Consider the following 21,089-nt stretch of genomic DNA (forward strand, 5'->3'; position numbering starts at 1 on the left):
TCGATATAGCAATAACTTTAAAATAAAATTGACATGTCGTGTATCTGTATACCGATTTTATAAAACTCAATAGAACAGTATTAACTTCACCCACATGCGCTGTATCCGTCTTACGGACGTACAACATAGTAAAAATCGTTGGACGTGGGCGAGGACCACTCAGACTGTAGTAAAAGTTAAGCAATCAAATTTTCACACTAAAAAGAGAAGATTTCGGATGTTTTTTTTTTTTTTTGATATGACTAATACAAATAAAGTTCTTATCGTTTCAAAATCTATTTTTTTTTGTCTTTTTCAAACTTGAATAACTTTTTTTTTAGTTCTCATATCAAAAAAATAAAAACGATATTACGCAGTTCAAAATATCTTCTTTCTTGCGTGAAAATTTGGTCGCTTAACTTGGCTGAGTGGTCCTTGCTCGCGTGAAACAATTTTTACTATGTTGTAAAACGGAGACAACGCGTGTCTATGAAGCATCCTCTTAAGTTAATAATATTCATGATTCATCCAACTCTTGCGGAATACCTTGGCTCGAACCCACATCCACTGAAAAACTACTGGATTTCATCAACCGTACACGTATTTTCAATATAATCTAAAATCTTATAATTAAAATCAATTTGGTTCCAAGTCATAATAGTTATTCTATCTGACTTAAATCTAAGCACAATGTCATCGTTTCTAAAATAAGAATAGTTTTTAGGCAACAATGTCCTAAATACAAGTTTATTAAATGTTGTTATAATCATGTTTTTAATCATTTAAAAAATGTCTGTGTATATCAAAATTAAAAAGTATATTATTACTTCATTATTAATTATATTACTCAACTTTATCTGTTAAATCAAATTCTTTGTTTATAACTTAGTATAATAAAATTATATACCTAATTATAATAACAGGTTGAGCTCACTCCTCTTGCACATCCATTAACTTTTCAGGAGATTCATATCTTGTTTAAATGTTGTTAAGTATCATTACATTATAGTGTCCTTTTGTTTGATGGAATAAATAAATTATTATTATTATTATTATTATTAACATTTAACCTAATATGTATTATTATAGCTTACCATAACTTGTAACACATAAATAATTGTCAAGTGAAGTTATAGAGCAATATGGCCCCAGTGATTTAGTGGGTATAATACTAGATGAGCCATACCATATAGACAGTCATCATTAGAAATCCCATCCGCACTGAAACTTTTAGCGGTGAACCATCACTTTAAGACCGTACTCAGTCACATAGTATCTCCACAGTACATTTCACTTCAGTGAAAATTGAAAAGTAAATTTCGCACAAACGTCTTTTTTGAATTATATGGGTAAATGAATTCTTATTGTACAATACGTTACCCTGTAGTGTGTTCTTTAATGTGAAATTAGTTGTTATACAAACTAAAAGTGATGATTTCAGTAAAAGAAACAATAACACTTAAATATATTAACAACTATAATATCGTTCTCGTAAAAATTTAAAACTTATGTATACAATACATACAGTTGGACAATTCTAAAATTCGTCGGAGTAAAAATATAAGTAAAAGAAAAAAAACATTACAACACTACGACTATGTTTATGTCGGGAGTAATTTTTAGTTTTCATAATTCTAAAATAAAAATAAATAATCAACAAAACATTTGATTGACGTTTTATTCAATTTTTTTTTATAGTTTGCTTACTCCTCTCAGGATCTAAAAACTACTTTAAAAGGTTTAATAGTTAAATAGTACATATTATATTGTATGTACTTACTCTGAAAACAATTACTCGTTTTTCTGCTAAAAATATTAACTGTACTTAATGATCAATAACCATTCCATACTATACAACAGAGTGTTGCAATATATTTTGAAATTATAAAATATATTTAAGTAATGATAATAAATAATACTTAAATAATACATAGATCAAGAGATGTAACTATCTATAATAACTGAAAACAATTGACAATATTCACAGCTTTCGGTAATGCTGGGATTTTCCCAGCCCAACGTTGTTAAAAATTGCTGTTTAAGGAAATATTCTTACCAAGGATTGTTAACGTGAATTTCCGGTTGTGACAGCTCTAAAAATAGACCGTAAACTTTATTAATAATCGTAGAAATACGTTATTGTTATAATAAAAATAAAAAAAGGTAGCTTTAAGTTAATAATGTATTTTTCTTATCAGGTAAAATTTTTATCAATTTGCTCTATACTGTTTTTGGATTCCAATATATGAATCGTAATTTCGCGTAAAATAATTTATCATAAACTCAAGTTTGTAGACATTCAAAGGCTTCGAATATTTCGTTATCCATCGATCACCAGTGACGTGGTGTCGTCGTTATCGGAACACTATTAACCATTTTTATGTGTCCCAGTCGTTTCACAGGTATATACAGTCGTGTCATTATCACTGAGTTTTACACGTATATTGAACCGACGTGCGAACGAAAAATAATTGATGTTTCGCACGGTCGACTGTAATCGAAATCCGTGACAAATTAACAAAGTATTGAATATTTTATGCAATACCTTTGGATCGAAAATAAATAATAATGTGATATACATTTTATGTGACTGTAGAGGCCAGATATTTTATGTATAGGTATGCATAATATTCAAAGGTAATAATAGATATTGTTAATTAATGCTGTATAGGCATATAATTTAGTCATATTTGTATGTCCCTTAAAATTAAAGCCCTAATATAAGTGCAACATACATGAGTCTGTTAATGACAATATTTTGTTATTTATTTTACTGCTACTTTGTGAAATATTTTAAATAGATACCATTTATGCAGGTTTTTTAAGTTTAAAAAAAACCCAATGTATGCTCCTAAGTCCTGATGTGTATCCAATTTCAAACAAACAGAAATAATTATGATAGTAAAGTGTTCTTATATCGTTTTTATCCTAACCAATAGAGCAAATAGGTACTTCCTTGCATTCGCATATTTTTTTTAATCAATTGTATGGTATTCTTACTAAGTACAACAAGATCTAATACATTTTCGTTACGCAAAGGACAAAGGTCATATTTTTAATTTTGAAAGTTAATCGAAAATCGATGTTCTTGCTTTAGAAATGTCTTGTATAAAGGTTCTGTTTTATTTTTATTTATAGATTTAATACTAATTTTAAAGTGTTGTTATTTAAAATTACTTTTATAAAAATTGTACTGAACAATATGAATATTATTATTTTTTGAATACCTATTACAGACATTTGACATATAACAATAATCGAAGTTATTTTTAAAAATATATTAATTAAAAACTTTAAATGTTATACTTGACTATTTTTAAATGTTAAACTTTTAAATAGTTTTGTTAAAATCATACAATTAATAAAATTATAAAACTAGGTTAGTTCCACGTTTATATTTCATAATTAACTTCGACGTGCTAATTAATAAAAACTTTTTAACATTTTGTTCGGAGATGTTTATGAACATTTTCGAAGTTAACATAATAATTATTCATTTCTATTACAACTGTACTAAAACTTTATTATTTTCTTTAAACACACAATATAAAAGCTATCCCTTTACCGTAGAAAAAGCTTCTTAAGTTTAATTGTAAATGTACGTTTCACGTTGTATTTTAATTTTATAAACAGCGTTTAATACATTTTGATAATACCATTATCCTATAGCCTTATGTTTTATTAAAAGCTATGAATAAATTATAATTACAGGAATGGCAATGCTTTTTTTAAAATAAATATAGTTTAATATTTAAAAATAAATAAACATTCAAAACTGATTTAAGGATACATTACCCTTTAAGTGTTAAAAATATAAAAAGAAGTACGCTGACGAGCTTTAAACAGTATATAATAACTATTTGAAATTGTATAGACCGTAGAAGATGAGTTCTCTAAGTAAAAATAAACTTATTATAATATTATGTTTGTTATCTCTTTTAACGATTATATTTTACAACAGCAATTATTTATTACATTAAAAATATTATTGTAGTTTAAAATTGTGAATGCTTTTTATTTTTGTTCGATATAAATAATAATTAATTTACAATAAAAATGTTATTGCATTGGGAAACAATAAATATCCAGTGTTAATATTCTAAATTAGAGTTGAAGAAAATGCACTGTATAAATAATAAAAACAGAAATATTATATTGAAATAGTTTTTCTGTTACATTAAACATTATTCAATTAAAGTTTTGAATTGTTCTCAATACACCAACAATATATAATATCAAATTGAAATATATTGGCTGTCAAGATGTGAAACCACGTAGATATTTGCAAATAAGAAAATTTTATAAATTAAAAAAAATAAACTATTCTAAAATAAAGTAAAAACTAATATAAAAAGAAATATTAAATCTCAATATTGCATCAATTGCGTTTTGTATAGTAAATAAATATTTAAATTTATATTAAACATTATTCATTTATTTCTTAATATGTTTCGTATTTTATTCTTGAAATTTAACTTTTTTGGTTTCAAATAAAAAACAAAAACATGTTTTGTAATTTATTTATTAACAGTTAATGATAACAGAATAATTATTATAAAATAATGAATGATTAAAAGCAATTCGTGTTTCTATTCAAGTAAATCTGAAGAAAAATATACATTTTTTAAACCTTTAATGTTTACACTTTAGTACTTACTACAATGCTGAACAGTTTGAGAAAATATATTGACATGATATTAATACTATATACTATATTATTACTAGTTTTCAAGAAAATAACGAATATTCTGGACAATTATTAAAATTTTCTTAATCAAGAAAAAACAACAACCAAAGTTGAAACACGTAGGTTGCAAAACTCATTATCTGGTATTTCGCTATACTGTGAGAAACTATATATAGTTATTTTTTCAGTAGTACTCTCTGCTAGTAGCTATTTACAGTAGAACTAACAAGAATAACATAGAAATCGATCTCATTTCAGCACAAGTCATGTAACTTTTTGATTATTTTTAATACTACCCTAAAAGTAGTTGTCACGTACGTGAAAGAAAACAAAAAAATCAAAACGTATTTCTATTGATTTGTTAAGAACCGATAACATAATGATCCCGAGGCGAAATATATATATATATATACATTATTAGGGTTATTAATAAAAAAATAATTTTGTTTAAAATAAATTATGCGTGATAATAATGTGCCATACAGAGAATACATTTGGGAACTATACTTATATTGTATATACACCTACTATACACGAAACAAATCGTATTAAATATTATGCACGTATAGGATCCAATTGGGGGGAGGGGGTGTTACAGTAACACTTTTTCCAAAATAAATTCGTGTTAAAAACATCGTTTACGTACAAATTGTAGAGAAAAAATAATTTAATTATTTTAATGCAAAACCGATCAAAAATATTTAAAAATCGCTCGCTATATTGATTAGAGGGGTAGCAAGAATGCATCGCTACACAACCACAAACGACCATTAATCTGACTCCGATATCACGCAGGTGCCGTATAATATACGTGGTGTTCGGTGAGCTCGACGCAGATTCGTGTTTGTGTTATTATATTGTTATCTGCTGCCGGCACACGAGTTTTGGACGTAAGCGCCGCCGCCGCCACGGCAACAAGTGTGTGTGTGCATTATATAGGACGCTAACCAACGACGGCAAACGACGACGACGGCGACGGCGACGGCGACGACGAGTGGTGTCTCAGTGGCGGTGGGCCGTCAACAGCAGCAGCAGCAGAAGCAGCAAACGTTGACGAACGGGTGTGCGCGCGTGTGTATTGTACAGCAGCAGCAGTGCTCGGCGGGCGGCGGCCATCGAACGCGGTGTTTCCGATACCGGCCGGCCGGAAGTAAACGTTCTTGTCGTATTCGGATCTGTTTCCGGAAAGCACAAACACGATCGCATATAATTTAATTATATTATATTACTGTAGCTGAGGGATCGAAAAACTTCTGTTTTCTCCGTTCCTGATTTCATTCTTACTTCATTTCGGCGTTGTCCATTACGTATAATTCAATACCGTATAAGCATATTTTTGAAATCTTTTCCTCGCCATCGATTATAGTGGTCAGTGTCGTGTGGATCTGCGTGTTCGCCGCGGGACAAACGGAAATCGAAATAATAATAATAAAAAACAAATGAGATATTGAGATTGAATTAAAACACGTTTATATCAATTTCTTCGCGCATACAGTACTCAAACCAACGTAATTGTAGGCGAAGGACGCCTGGAGAGTTTACAATCCGAAAGGTAAGCGTGTGTGATATCGTAATAATAATAACATGATACTCATAGAATAATCGGCATTATTTGTTCTCCGTTATACCTATAGTAACCCACACGTATTTATTTATAGTACATCTCATCGACTATAATGACAGCGCCGTACCGTACAGCTTGTGTTTGTGATTATATTATATTATTTCCTTGTCACTGTCATACAGGCCCGAATGGTGCTAGCGAGTTACCGTAAAAATCTCGATTTTCCGCACAAAATATAGTCATGAGTGTTTAATCATTATTTTATTTTTTTATAATACTAATACATTAATACGAACATTAGTAAAAAAAAATATAATTGAATCGAACTATTAAACCGTTCTGTAGTTGTAATCAAACGTTAGAAATTATAAAACTCGTTAGGCCGATGCCTTGGCTATGGTGGTGTATCTTGACCAGAGAGGACAGTAGGAGGTGATTAAATCTTCTCATTGTCTCCTCGTATTAATACATTTCTTGAATATTTTTATTACCACTAACCAGAAATAATGGTTTTTATTTGATTCAATACCAATTTGACTATTCTATCGTTATGAATGTAATTTGCACACTCAAATACGTCACTACAACTAGTGGCAATCCGCCGCTGGTGGGTTCTCGGTTATTGACCTCCTTCCCCGTACAGCAACAAATTTAAGAATTTATAGCAAGTGATAAATTTCTATCTATTATAAAGGTAAATTTATTGCAGTAATGTTTTTGAATCACCATCAGAAAATGTCTTGTTATGCTAACGGTCGTGGTAGTGAACTGCTCGTTCCGTATGTGCGTGATGCGGTTTCTAAACACCCTTGTTGTATGTAACTAGGTGTATAATATTAGTATGAAATCTTTCCTTGGTTTAAAGAGCAAAAACTATAATATGATTAAGCACGTAGGTATAAGAAAACTACGTCACACAACTGTCGTACCACGTTATCGTTTTACTTTACGGAAGGATTATAAAACCGTTTAAGGTTTTCTTCGACGGAGAAATTAGTTTTCGGCTTGACTACAAAAATAATTAAAAAAAAAAAAAAACACGTTTATTTATTTTGTAAGTATATGAAAAAAATAATAATTATATTATGAAAAATAAATCCCTCTAAGTTGGTCAACTAATTCCAAGAAAATGAGACTATTTAGTAAATATAGTATTTACTTCTTAGTCATTTACGTACCGTATCTACTAATATCTAATACGGAGTTTTATAATAATTATTGCAATATACGCAAATTACGTGTTGTTCCAAGATTACATTATTCTGTCATACAAAATATTATATGTACGACACTAACAATTTTTATGTTATTTATTTGCGCAAATAAATATTTCATTAATTTCGAAGTGGATGCGAATGAATACAATTCAATTAATGGGTGGGCGGTAAATTAATTGTGTACAAGGCAATTTATTTGTTAATATATTCGTCTGTGCAAATATAAAAGAACTTTGCTCGTAGTCATAATACATGTCTCTGAAAAACAAGTATAATGTATTGCATCAATTAGGTTCTCGAACTTGGAAACTAAAAATAAACATAGTCGATGGCATAATATACTCTATTGCAATAAATTTAACCGATACCTGATTCAGGGACACTTTAATTACAATGTATAAGCTTTGTATAATTATTATATTAACAGAATTCCCTATAAATTATTAAAAGCGTAGATCTAAAATAATTAAAAGGCCGGTCCAGTTACTCAAAATATCTGGTGTTCAGAATAATTATCTCTTTGTTCGAACATCGGTATCATACTGTCATAGGATAGTACTCTAAATAATTATAATTGTTACATATAACATATTATACATTTCAAAACTATAATAATCATTTATCAGTTGTTTCGAAATAAAAATAAATGGAACGGTTTAATTTTAATTTTTACGGAGTAAATGTGATTACTCTTTTTTCTTCTGTATCAACAATGAGACGACCGGGTGGGGATTGCTTTTATATGCATTGTTTCCACTCATAATATATTGTAATTTAAATACCTATGTATACTATTTTTGTAAAATAAAAATTTATTATCATAATAAAATTGTAATATATTCTTGAGAGCAGTATTGACTTTTATATTTAATATTTTTCAATTATAGTTTATCCAACATACGGTAAATTTTCTTTTTTTGTTTGAAAATTAAAAAACTTTATTAACATAAGGTAGCTACTATGATTATAAATATAAGAAAAAAAATAGTAATTTTATTAAATTATAAACACATAACTTTTTAAAAAAAGAACATGATTTTAAATAAAGTTGGATTTGCTATAAAATAGCCATTATATTCCTATCACGTTTGGAAGTTAGTGTCTAATATTAACTTTTAATTGAAATATATTGTTCTACATCCATATTATATCTGTATATAAACTTTATTAAATAAATAATATAATATAATGTGCCTAATAAAATAAATAATATGTGATGATTTTATTAGTGGTTACAACAAATTAGCGAAAACCAATGACCTACAGATAATTTTCTAATACGCTTGAAGGAACTAATTCATTAATCAAATATAAAATGTTTACTTATTGAAATAGTACCAACTAGATAAAAATTCCAATCGATAGATAAGGTCAGATAAAACTTAAATACTTCTTATAATTTTTACGAAAAAAAAAAATGATCATACACACATTATCATTGATTGTTAATCAACATTCTATACGTTCATCGAATTTAAACTAGAAATACAACATATTATATACATTATAATTATAAATAATCTTAAAAAAATAGCAATATTAAAAAACTATATATTGCATATAATTAGTATATTATTTTAAAGACATAACGTACGCACAATAAAAATATTGAAGATAATGCATGGGTAAATATTTTGATATTTTTAATGTCCTACAGCTTGTATTTTGAAAGTATTTATTTCATCTATACATGTAACAGGTATTTTAAGATTAAAATACATCGACAATTAAAAAACTGTACAGAAAATTGTATGTGGAATATTCTAATAAAATGTTACTGTTAAACTGTTTTTTTAAATCTAATCTAATGTTGAAAAATGGTGATAAACTATTTTATAGTATGTTTATTTATAATATATTTATATTTTCAAAGGTAGATATTTTTAATTAATACACTTTTTGTAAGTAAAGTCAATATTTAAGTTTAATATGAAACCTAAGAAAAATATTTATTTTTCTTCTTTATGACATAATTTTTGCCTAAGTATATTATCTTCCCGTTTATTCTATAACATAAAAACACATTATTAAAGTAGATATAATAACGCGTTTAGTTTAATTAACCTATTAAAATTAGTAATAACTGTTATTTTATAAGATGCTGAAAAAGTAAAGATGCGTGAAACCTATAAAAGAGTATTATATTAAATTTATTTTTCACATACAATAAAATAATCTAGTAGGTATTTTTATAAAACCATTTTACAAGATACGAGTATGTACAAAAACTTAATTTAAATTATCAATGAACAAATATACACCAAAAATTAAAATCAGAAATTTGTTATTATTGTCTTTTAATGTTTAAGCATAAAATATATTTTTATAAATAAGAAAAACTATAATAACTTTAATTAGTATTTGTCATAGTATAATACTAATGTTCAAATTAAAATATTTCTTATTTTATTAATAATTATACTGTTGTATTATTAAGTATTATTTATTGAATTCTACTTTCTCATTTATAATTTTTTTACACAAAATTTATAAGTGTTCTTTTATTCAATAATATTTAAAAAAAATTATTTTTTCTTTTGTACTAACACTGAGGTTAAATGATTAAATCAGGAAAACTCGATAAAAATTATTTATATTTATACTAATATACTGAGTAATTATTTTATCGAAAAACGCTCAATATTTCAAAAAGTTTTAATGTTGAAAAAAAAAAAATTTGACATAGTTTTCAATCGAAATAAAACAAAATATTTTTTATCTATACATTTTTAAGTTTTTTATTTTTTTGAATGACAACATACATTTTTAATTTAATATTCCTAAGGACAATATTTTTCGGAGTATTTCGATACATAATTATCGAAATTCGGACGGGTATCGGTGATACCACTCCAAAATCTTGGTCTACTACTTCATTCATCAGAGCTTTAAATAACTCATAAACTACTCGTCCAAATTTCAATATTTATGTATCACCATTAAAAAAGAGGAACTTTATACTTATCTTTGTGTAATTAAAGTGATAGCGAATAAAAGCAAATCATCGGGAAATTATTTGTTTTTAAATAAATAATTTTATTATTAGTTTCTAATAGACCCCTTTATTTTAGTAAAAATAAAATCAGTATGTGTTTTGGATACAAATACAAGTGTACAATAATACTAAGACTAAGTAGTTTCAGTATACGAATGATATTAAATATATTTTAGTTATTACTGATGAATTAAAAATAATAATATGAAATTACAGAAATTTCAAGTACTTAATTAATACTTAGGTATTAACCATTTTAGTTATCTAAATAAATGATTACAACTAAGTAACTGGAAAAGTTATAATTCCAATGGTCATAAATAAACATGATATAATATTTTAGATTCTAAGAGGAGTGATGAATGATGAGTGTGTTTTACAATAATGTCTTATATACATATTTGTTCGTGTATATGATGTACTCGTATATACTACATGTGAGTAACGAGCTGGACATTTTGTTCTGTGAGTGTATGTTTGTGTGACGTCACCTTTAGAAGTAGTAAAAAAGCTTCCATTTTCAACACAAAGGACGATTTCTAGTATTTGATTTTAAAGGGTTATTAAAATTTCACTACAACTGAACATTTAATCGATTCATAAACATAAGATTCTCATAGAAATTATTTATTATAATATCTTCGTGATGGTGTAAATGACAATTTAGACATTAAATAATGTAATTGTTATTATTCATAACGGTATGTTGTATTTTAAATATTATGCATTTTCTTCAGTGATGTAAAGTATTATGACTAAAATAATACTTCAAAATAATATATTTACTGGGAACAGTTGTTAAGAGCTCCAAAGGAAATGCCTTAATTTTAAGTGACGTTTAATATTTACGTAAATTCTCATTAATATATTAACGTTGAAACACGGTGTAAATTATTAATAACTTGCTTACGTTGTGATAACATCTTAATAATCATAACATATTCAATAGCTTAAGTAAGGTCTAAAGTAAATATAATAAAATATTTTATTTAAACGATCAAGTCCTGCAACCTGCACAAAATTAACAATTGGGTATTTAAAAAAAATTCGGATTTATTTAATTTAAATTCTAATAACATACTTGACATAGGCACCAGAAGATATTAAATTGAAGGGACAGCGAATCGGTATTCGTTGAAAATGAAGAAATTCTGTGAGCCCTTATTATTACACCTGTATAATATACATAAAATATTTATGTCTAACCTTTTCTGTTAAATAATAACCATTTTCCGTATGATTAATTAAAACAAACACGTACGCAATGGTATACAACTGTTGTGTTTAACTCCCAATAGTGTATTTTTTTCTAGTAATAATTTGTCAAACGAAATATTTTAACACACCTATTTTGAACGTGACAGAAGTGTTATTTTATAAATTCACTTTACAATGTATTGGTTTACTACATATATATGTATAATAATAATAACAATAATAATAAAATAATAAAAATGCGACAAGTTAGGTGAATATAAAGCGTACGAACTATATTATTCTTTGATACCGATATACCTGTTTTCTCTGTATTTTAGATATACAAAAGTTGATTTTCTATACGTACACTATCATAACCACATCACCTATCCTGTATGCAACGTACATCCAATCGAGGAAAGATATCCATTTTCAAGTACTGATACAGTGATACGTGGAACCAACTTTTTCTCTTCTTTAAGTTCCCCTTGTTACTCAGTTTCGAACTCATGATGACAGTTTTGCACAATTGTGAAAATAATGTGTTAACTCAATGATAATCTACTCAGTAGATTCTACTGTATAGTCGTATATAATGTTTCCTTAAAATTCATAAATATCAATAAATACACTAGTATATTTTAAATTAATAAAATTAAAGCTAAACAGAATTTATCATAAACAATAATTTAATTTTTTCCATAAACTTTGGTTAATTTAATTAATTCGTTTTTGATTTCTTATTCGTTAGTGAAATAATTTGTATTAATGAATGTATATTTAAATGTATCAATTTTAAACTATAAATATAATGTTTCAAACCATGCACGTTGGGTGTGAATTATTTTTTATATAAATATTTAAAAAAATATTATTTTTGTATAGACGATTCACTTTTACTCATTAGATAAATTAATATCCACTTGACTATGATAAAATAATTTTTCTTTCAAAGAAAAACCGTGTTGAGTGTGTTGACGTTTACGTTTTTGCCCAGGTTAGTATTTTACGCACTGTAAAACTTGAAGGCTGTTAATGTGTATGTTTGATCTGTTTTCTTGCATAAAAAGAAATATATGCATCACAATTCACAATATAAGTAATAAATGTGACAGACATTATTACCTGTTTATTTCGTAGCTGAAGTTTTCATTTCGAAATATTTATCGAGTTACACAATAAGTATTGGATATTTTGACTAGCTGATAATAGTAAATCAGAAATGTGCAATAGTTTCAGGTTAACCAGAAAATTTATTTTTTGTATTTAGTAATTACCACATTTTTTTCTGATCCATTAAAGCATTGACCAATAAAATTGTACGAGTATTACACATTGCGTTTCAATTTCGATTCGATGACGTATGGAAGATGACGTATGTAGTGCTTTGGTTTGAAATAATATTTATTCTCAGTTCTTATATATATATACATAGTTTAACGAGTGATTTTGAATGTGTGATATTACTGGTTAAATTTCGCTCTCGGAGTGGAATAAATTGCGCTGCCGTCTAGACTTACAGCTACATCTGTATATTATTATCTGTATAGAAATCTGAGATACATAAAACAGACAGCAGTATGTGGTGAGATTTTTAAGTTTTGAGATGCAGCTGTTTTTATTTGTTTTATTTTCGGGTTGTGTCAATTATCCAAACAGAAAAACAACTATACAAGAGAAAAGATTTAACCAGCAGGTCAAAGATTGCGCAGCTCGAGACGCTGAGTGCTTTAAAAGTAAACTCGGGCAATAGCGACCGTATGTATACGCGAGACGTACGCGTATACGTATACCAGATATCACGAAACACTATAATATTATCCTATGCGTGTATTACATATAATATTATCTCGTACGCGTGAAAATATAAACGATTTCACAGTGGTGGCCCGAGAGTTGCGCTATACCTATATTATGTAGCTTAACTCGTAGTTCACGTGAAATGATAATTATTGCCGATGTGATTTCGACGATGGCGATGGCCGGATCGTCCGGTCCCGGGAATCGGAAGCACTTTATTTTCCACTCGGCGAATCGGGTACTATTAAACGCGCGCACCGGACACTCGAAATTAACAGCTCGCCCCAGTGACTTCGGAATCCGAATGAGCTTACCTACACAGTAGGTAATACAATACCTCCTACTGTATAGCAATAAACGCGTTTGAACGCGGAACGACTGACGGATTGGCGGCAGTTGACCGCCATAATGCGCGATAATCTCGCGCCGCCCCGACGCGGAATAATTATTACACCCGAAAAACAATAAACGAGCACGCCACGTAAATCCCGAACGATTATGGATCCGCGCGCCGCGAGAATTCCAAACAGACTCAAAAGTGTTCGCTGTAATTATTATTCGCGAAACAGAAGTTATCGACGGCTGTCGGCCGATTAAGTACGACGACTTTCCGTTCGCGTGGCGCGTTTATTCTCGAGTCCGACGGTCGTTTTAATGCATGTCCGAACTCCACCAAACTCCACGTAATGTGATGATCAAGTTACACGAAGTTTGTTATTCGAGTTTCCGTTTCCCGTAATAATAGTATCTCCGTGTATTGTAAATGTTGCGCAACAAACTATTTTCGATCATCCCGCGAAATCCCGAGATGTATTCTATGAAATCAAATTTAAAATTCTCCGAAATCGCATAGAAACCCGGTGCCGAGCAAAATTATTATCGTTTTGCTCACCTTGGCGCCAACGACCGTGGTGTTAAACTGTAGTGAATTAATCGCTAAGTTTATTTGAAAACAATAATAAACAGTAAGTTATGCGTGGTAAACAGTGTTCTGGATAGAGGCCGGTAAATACAGCGGAAGCTAAGTTCGCTTCAAAATGGCTCGACATTTCACAAATTCAAAACCAAAAGTAATTTTCCGTATTCAATGTGTTATCCATAAAATAATCATATAAATGATTTTACTACCGAGTAATTTTGGTTTTGACTTAACGCCACTTTTTCTTTTATTAACCAAATGTTCTTTTTTTGACAATCTACATTTAATTAAGAATAAAAAGTTCTAAGTAAAAAATAAAATACAAACAACACAATGGTTCTGTATTTCAAACTATTTAATTATTATAATTTGAAATTTTTTGATTATTTATTTATTTATTTAAGTTTTAAACGGGCTAGGTCCAATTACATGTCTAATAATAACAACATTCGATCTTAACAGTAATATACAAAAAGAAAAGTAATGAAAGACAAATGGACAAAAGACAATGGTGCACAATATAAATTATAATATGATATACTTATAGCTATGAATTAACAAGTAAGAAATTACAATAATTTTTGAATGAGTTAAAGTTTGGTGATATGAACATATCGATATTTAATTTATTTATAGTTTTCATGATTCTATGATGGTGAGTATTGCTAGCATAATTAGTTACTTCTGTTTTAAGATAAAATGTGTTTTTAGACCGGGAGTTACGATTTGGGGCATGGAAGGAGAAACGACTTAGGAACTCAGGACAATCAATATTTCCTATAAAGAGTTTATACGAAAAGTACAAATCTAATCTCAAACGACGTTTTTCTAATGTTTCGAGGTTAAGTATGGTTAGCAGTGGAGTGTACGAAGAGTGGGAATTATAATTTTTTTTAAGTTCAATTTGGATTTTTTTATCAATCTATAATATTATATTTGTTGCTTTTTTAGAATTTAAAATATTGAGAAATTTAACTAAGTAACTAGGAGGTATAAGTTTGACTTGTTTGGAACTACAAAAATACCTAAATATGCATATTTTTATTAGGTAAATATAATTTTTAAGCTATTAATACAATATTATGTAATAATAATATTGATTTACAACCAAAAAATATACAGTGTGATAATAATAATAATAATAATAATAGTAGTATAGTTGGCCACTTCAGTCAATATTGACTGTGCGGGAGTAGAGTTCGATAATATACAAAATCAGCCAATATATTTGTAAGCTGTACATAAGTAAATTAGGTATTTAAACTAAAAAAAAAAACTATTGCTATAAATAAAATATGTCAATAAAATAAAATAAGTAACAACTGTAAAGGATAATTAATAAAATATGAACTTAATAATTGCAATATTCTAAAAATGTAAGTAATAATTATTAATTTAAAATCATAACACATATAGAATATAAATAACAAAAATTGTCCTAAATTACTTTACTCTATAAATAATAACAGTAACAATATTTTTGAACTGACTGATAAAATAAAAGTTAGGGGACTAATTTTATACAAACATCTATAAATATTTAATATTATCCCGATTGAGCTATTAAAAATTATTAAATTCAATTCAAAATTTAAGAAAAATTATATTTTTATTATGCCTAAAACGTGTTTTATGTGTATGATTTAGTGGCTCAATATTAAATTTATATTAATTAAACATTAATAAACAAACATGAAATAAGTGAAGAGAAGTAATTTTAAATAATTTTATAAGCTAAGAATTTACTGTACCTATAGCTTCATGAACAATTATAGGTATAGTAAATTCTTGGCTTATAAAATAGATTTTTAATTACTTAATTTAATGTGGTCTCCGATTTATTAATACGGATTTGATAAGCACAATCCCAGTAAGCCCAACAAACTTCAATAAATCCTTTATAAATTAAAAGATTATAAGAATATATTTTAGCATATTTATTTTGTATGTTACTTTGGTAATTTGGTAATTTGAAAAATAAAGATAAATAATTTAACGGTTTTATTGTAAATTCATCGAACATTTATATTGTTGAAGTAAAGAATTTAATATTATAACTTACCTAAACAGTATTTTTCATAAAAAAAAAAAGGTAAAAACCTAATGATAAGCTTCGTTGGCCAGTATCTAAAATACAATAACATTGTCATGAATACTAATGGTGGGATTCAGGCTATCAATCATTGAGTCATTGAGAAGGGTGCATTTATGTATGATAATATTTAAAATATGTGATATTGAATTGTACGAAAAATATTCAGGTAAATAAATTTTACTCATCAATTATACCAGTCTTTTTATATATATATAAAAAATATATAAATAGTAAGTTGTTGTATCATTGGGGTTATTTTTCCGCTATAAGAAAATAATGTATAGACATAATATTATTTTGTATTTTATGTACTGCGTGATGAACAATAATAAATCAGTAAATATGTTGTACAAATACGGCTGAATGTTATTATATAATTAATAACTAATTACAGCATATGTCTACGTATATTCTAAAGAAATTGTTATAAATGAAAATTACATACACCATATACTACGTATATGTTCAACTAATATGTACCTATGGTTTAACTATAGTCTATGATTACAATTTACTTAGATTATTTAATATAAAATATAAAATATATGTTATATTTTATTAACATTGTTCGACGAATGAGTGATATGTTCAGCTATAAACACACTCTTTCACTGGTATCTGATTCGCGTATCTAATAAATTACTCGTACTGAATAGATAATAATACAAAGTTAATTATCAATTGATTATGTTATTTAGCTTTTACCAACCATTAATTGTTAGTTATTTAATTGAACTCAAATTTGTTTATCAGAAACTATTAAAAAGGAATGTTAAAAATTACCTAATTTACTTATTTCTTAGTATAGGTCTGGTGAAATTATGTCTATGTACTTATATATTTTTTTTATGCAAAGTATTCAGTAGTACGTTTAACAAATTTCTACCGTTTTACTTAATTATTCATAAATGAAAATAAATGTCAATAAAATATATAATGAATTATTAATTATTATGCTAACAAATTGTTTCATAATTATTTTTAAGTTGAGTAGTTAAAGTTTTCGGATTCCTCAGTAAAATATGCTACTGTAGCATATTATGAAATACATTTTTGAACTATATATGAACTCATATCATTATTATTTTTAGAGCAATAAATGTAGTTGTTTTATTTAAATTTTAAGATTTTACCTGTTTTATTCAAAACTGTTGACATTTAGAACGGATGATGGCATTACTTAACCTATCTAATGTATTTAGTTAATATAGTATATCAGTATAGTAGTATAATATAACATGTGCAAATTATCATAGATTAACAGAAACAAAAAAAAAAATGTAGGCAAGTATTTCCCGCTTTACTGTACATAGGTGTCGAGCGGAACTCTTTATAGAATTATAATCACTATTATTAAGTTTGTTAAATTTCAATTCAATGATAACCCCATTATATACGAAGAAATTTAAATCTAAATTTTGGTTATCATTTCGGGATAACAATTATTTTAATAATAATATTTAATTTGCGTAAAAATTCTTGTTTTTTCTTAATTTTTTGTTTGTTTACCCGATCATAAAAAAAGTACTAGGAATTTTTAATTTTGACCTCTGTAAGTACAAACTAGATCTAATTTTCCATCTAAAACCACTAGATTTCAACACGATTGGAAGCATTTTATTGACTACTAATCATGTACACAGACACAAAAAATACACATCATTGTAAAATACGTAAATTCATCACTACGAATCGTATAGTTGTATTTTTGTATTTTTTTGGTATGTATAACAAGTATTGCATAACATTACAATTGAAGTTATGAGTATTATCTGTATATAGTGAGAGTTTAATAAAATATCATATCCAGTTAACTTATACGATTTATGTGAGTTTACTTGTTTACATACAGGTGATTTATTTTGCAATAGTAAGAAGCAAAATTCATATAGAACTTTCAAAAAGTATATTTCCTATTCATTATCTGTGAATAGGTGACTTTTGAGAATAGAAATGTTGTATTTATGATAATAGAACTTGGCTGAAAGGAACTAAAACTTGCAGAATGTCAAAATAAAAGTTATGGATCTTCAGATATTTACTATTTTTTAATCTGATTTGTCAGAAATAGTATACTGTTCAGTTTTCAGTAGTTTTAACAGTGTAACTTTATATTCTGTAGTTTTCGTATGTAATAATCCTACATGGTTAAACTTTTTAATAATATTTCAAAATCTAACCCAACTCAAAAATACGATAGGAATTTATATTATAAATAATAAGTGTTCTAAACATAACACTTAACTTAATATACTTAACAAATAAATTATAATAAAATATGTACCTGATCATTTAAAATTACATTTACAAACTTAAAGGTTAATAAACATATTTTTATGAAATATGCTTATATATTTTAACTTATTGATTTTATACATTGTAATACGGTTAATCATGGTGTGAATATAATCTTATCACTTATGATACATATTATATGACATATGTACTCGTATATTACATTATTATGAATTTAACATAGATTGTTCAATAGCAATGTACATTTTTTATTATAGTTTCTAATAAAGTTCAATTTACAATTGATTTCATCTTTTAAAATTTAAAATTTTTAAAGTAAAATTTATCGAATTAACATGATAGATAAAGATATAATATTTTGAAATTCGTTACAATACACTGTAATTATTTAAACAAGAGGTTTTAAATTTAAATAATATATTTATTTAAAACTAATAATTAGTTTAAAATATGGATTCTATTGTTATTATTAATGCTGGGATTAATATGTAATAAAAAACCAAAAATATGTACATATATATATGAAGTTAAAATGACAAAAATATGTAGTATAAAATAGAAAATATGTAATAAGAAAAATTTTAAATTATATTCACGTGTAAAATTAAAATAAAATTCTAAATAATTTTTGAAGAATATCTAATTAATTGTTTTTAATTTCTAATCAATTTAATTTAAAAAATATAAAATATTAAGATATTTTCACAATCCTGCGAACTTAAGTATTGACACTGTTGAAAATTCGTAAATATATTTTGTTTAATAATTGTTAAATACAAAGTATAATCTAAGATCATTAATGTATGGTTATCGAACAGAAACAAATAAGATAAACTATAATCAAGTTATTAATATTTAACTAATACTTATTTCCCATATGCGTACACTCACAATTTTTACGAGTACTATTATCAAAGTATAAGTGTATAATACTAAATACTACTTAACCACCAAAATTGTCAAATTTTACGAAATATGTAAAAAAAGCAGAAATTTTACAAATAATGTTAAAATATGTATTTATAACGAAATATGTAAAAATATGTAAAATAAAATATGTTTTATCTTATTGCAAATCACGTGAAATGAATTTATAATTTGCAATACTTAATTTATCATGTTTTAGTAAAAATATGTAGGATTTACATACAAATCCCAGCCCTAGTTATTATCATTGATTCGTGCGAAATAAAAATGACAATTACATTAAAATTCTATAAACCAATCAATGAACAACATTTTGGACTAAGATAAATAATATGTAGGTACTTGTACTTTACTATTAACTATTAAGATATGCTTATTATGAGAGAGAATTAAATAAATTAAAATTCAATCGTATAAAAATAAATTCAATGTATACATTTTTATCAATAAATATTCTGATGATAATAATATTCTTCTTAATTTTGTTTTTTCCAGCTGATTCGTTTCTTCGTTTACAACTATACTTAATTCATTCATTCACACGTTGTGGACGGTGTGGTAAGCTCAGACCTGACGATGAGTGACGTTTATTGATACAACCATTGACGATTTAATTAAAGCCATATAATATTATAATATATATATATATATATATATACTTCTCTCTATTCATCAAACACCTGAGCAGCTTGCATATAACATTGATAAAATGTTTCATATTGATTTAACTATCAAGGGGAACATGGTATACACGTTGTAGTCTAAAAGCCCATTGCTAATCCGCTGACCCGGAATTCCTTTAAAATATGATTTACTGTTCTAAAAATAACACACATGTAATAAATTGGTATTTTCTCGATGTATTAATGAAACCATAACATGATTGTTTTAAAAACTACTGTGCAACGACGTGATCGGCAAATCAATTAAATATAATTTATTACACTCGAGACAAACAGACCGAGTAAACCACAAACATCATAATATTATTAAATGTTAAGGAATTATAATATACATTTATTATTATTATTATTATTATTATTCTTTACTTTACGAAATAAAATTCCAATTTTAATTTATGTATACAATATGGTACAGACATACAGTGTAAATATAGATATTTATAATATTTAATATAGAAAGGTATAATAAATAGTTTAAATTAAAATATAATATAATGATAACTTATTTTTAGCTAAGTGTAAGGATGTTATATGGAACTATGAATAAATAAAAGTGCAATGCATTAGGTATATTAAAATAATAGTTTTAAGCAGTTATACATTATAAATGTGAAGAAAATCGTTTAAGAAACAAATTGAAAAAATTGAGATTTTTCCTTTTGTTACCTAGAGACATTAATATATTACACAGATAATTTAATAAGTAATTGTTTGTAATATTTTTCAGATAAAACAAAGAGATTTATCACGTGATCTAATTTTATTTATTT

General features: G+C 26.5%; 1 protein-coding gene across 2 annotated transcripts in view; it reads left to right on the forward strand.

Annotated features, from left to right (window-relative positions):
• The first annotated feature begins 5,688 nt into the window (after positions 1–5,688).
• The window catches only part of LOC113550008 (neuropeptide F receptor-like), a 63,197-nt gene continuing 47,796 nt past the window's right edge, over positions 5,689–21,089 (forward strand). Inside the window, exons 1-2 of one of the 2 annotated variants that reach the window (XM_026951586.1) lie at positions 5,689–6,218; positions 20,132–20,194. The gene's annotated coding sequence lies outside the window, so the exon portion shown is untranslated. The remainder of the gene's footprint in view (positions 6,219–20,131; positions 20,195–21,089) is intronic. The other variant, XM_026951585.1, reaches the window with a different exon arrangement.

This window comes from Rhopalosiphum maidis, chromosome 4 (genome assembly GCF_003676215.2).
Source record: "Rhopalosiphum maidis isolate BTI-1 chromosome 4, ASM367621v3, whole genome shotgun sequence".
Taxonomy (NCBI): domain Eukaryota; kingdom Metazoa; phylum Arthropoda; class Insecta; order Hemiptera; family Aphididae; genus Rhopalosiphum; species Rhopalosiphum maidis.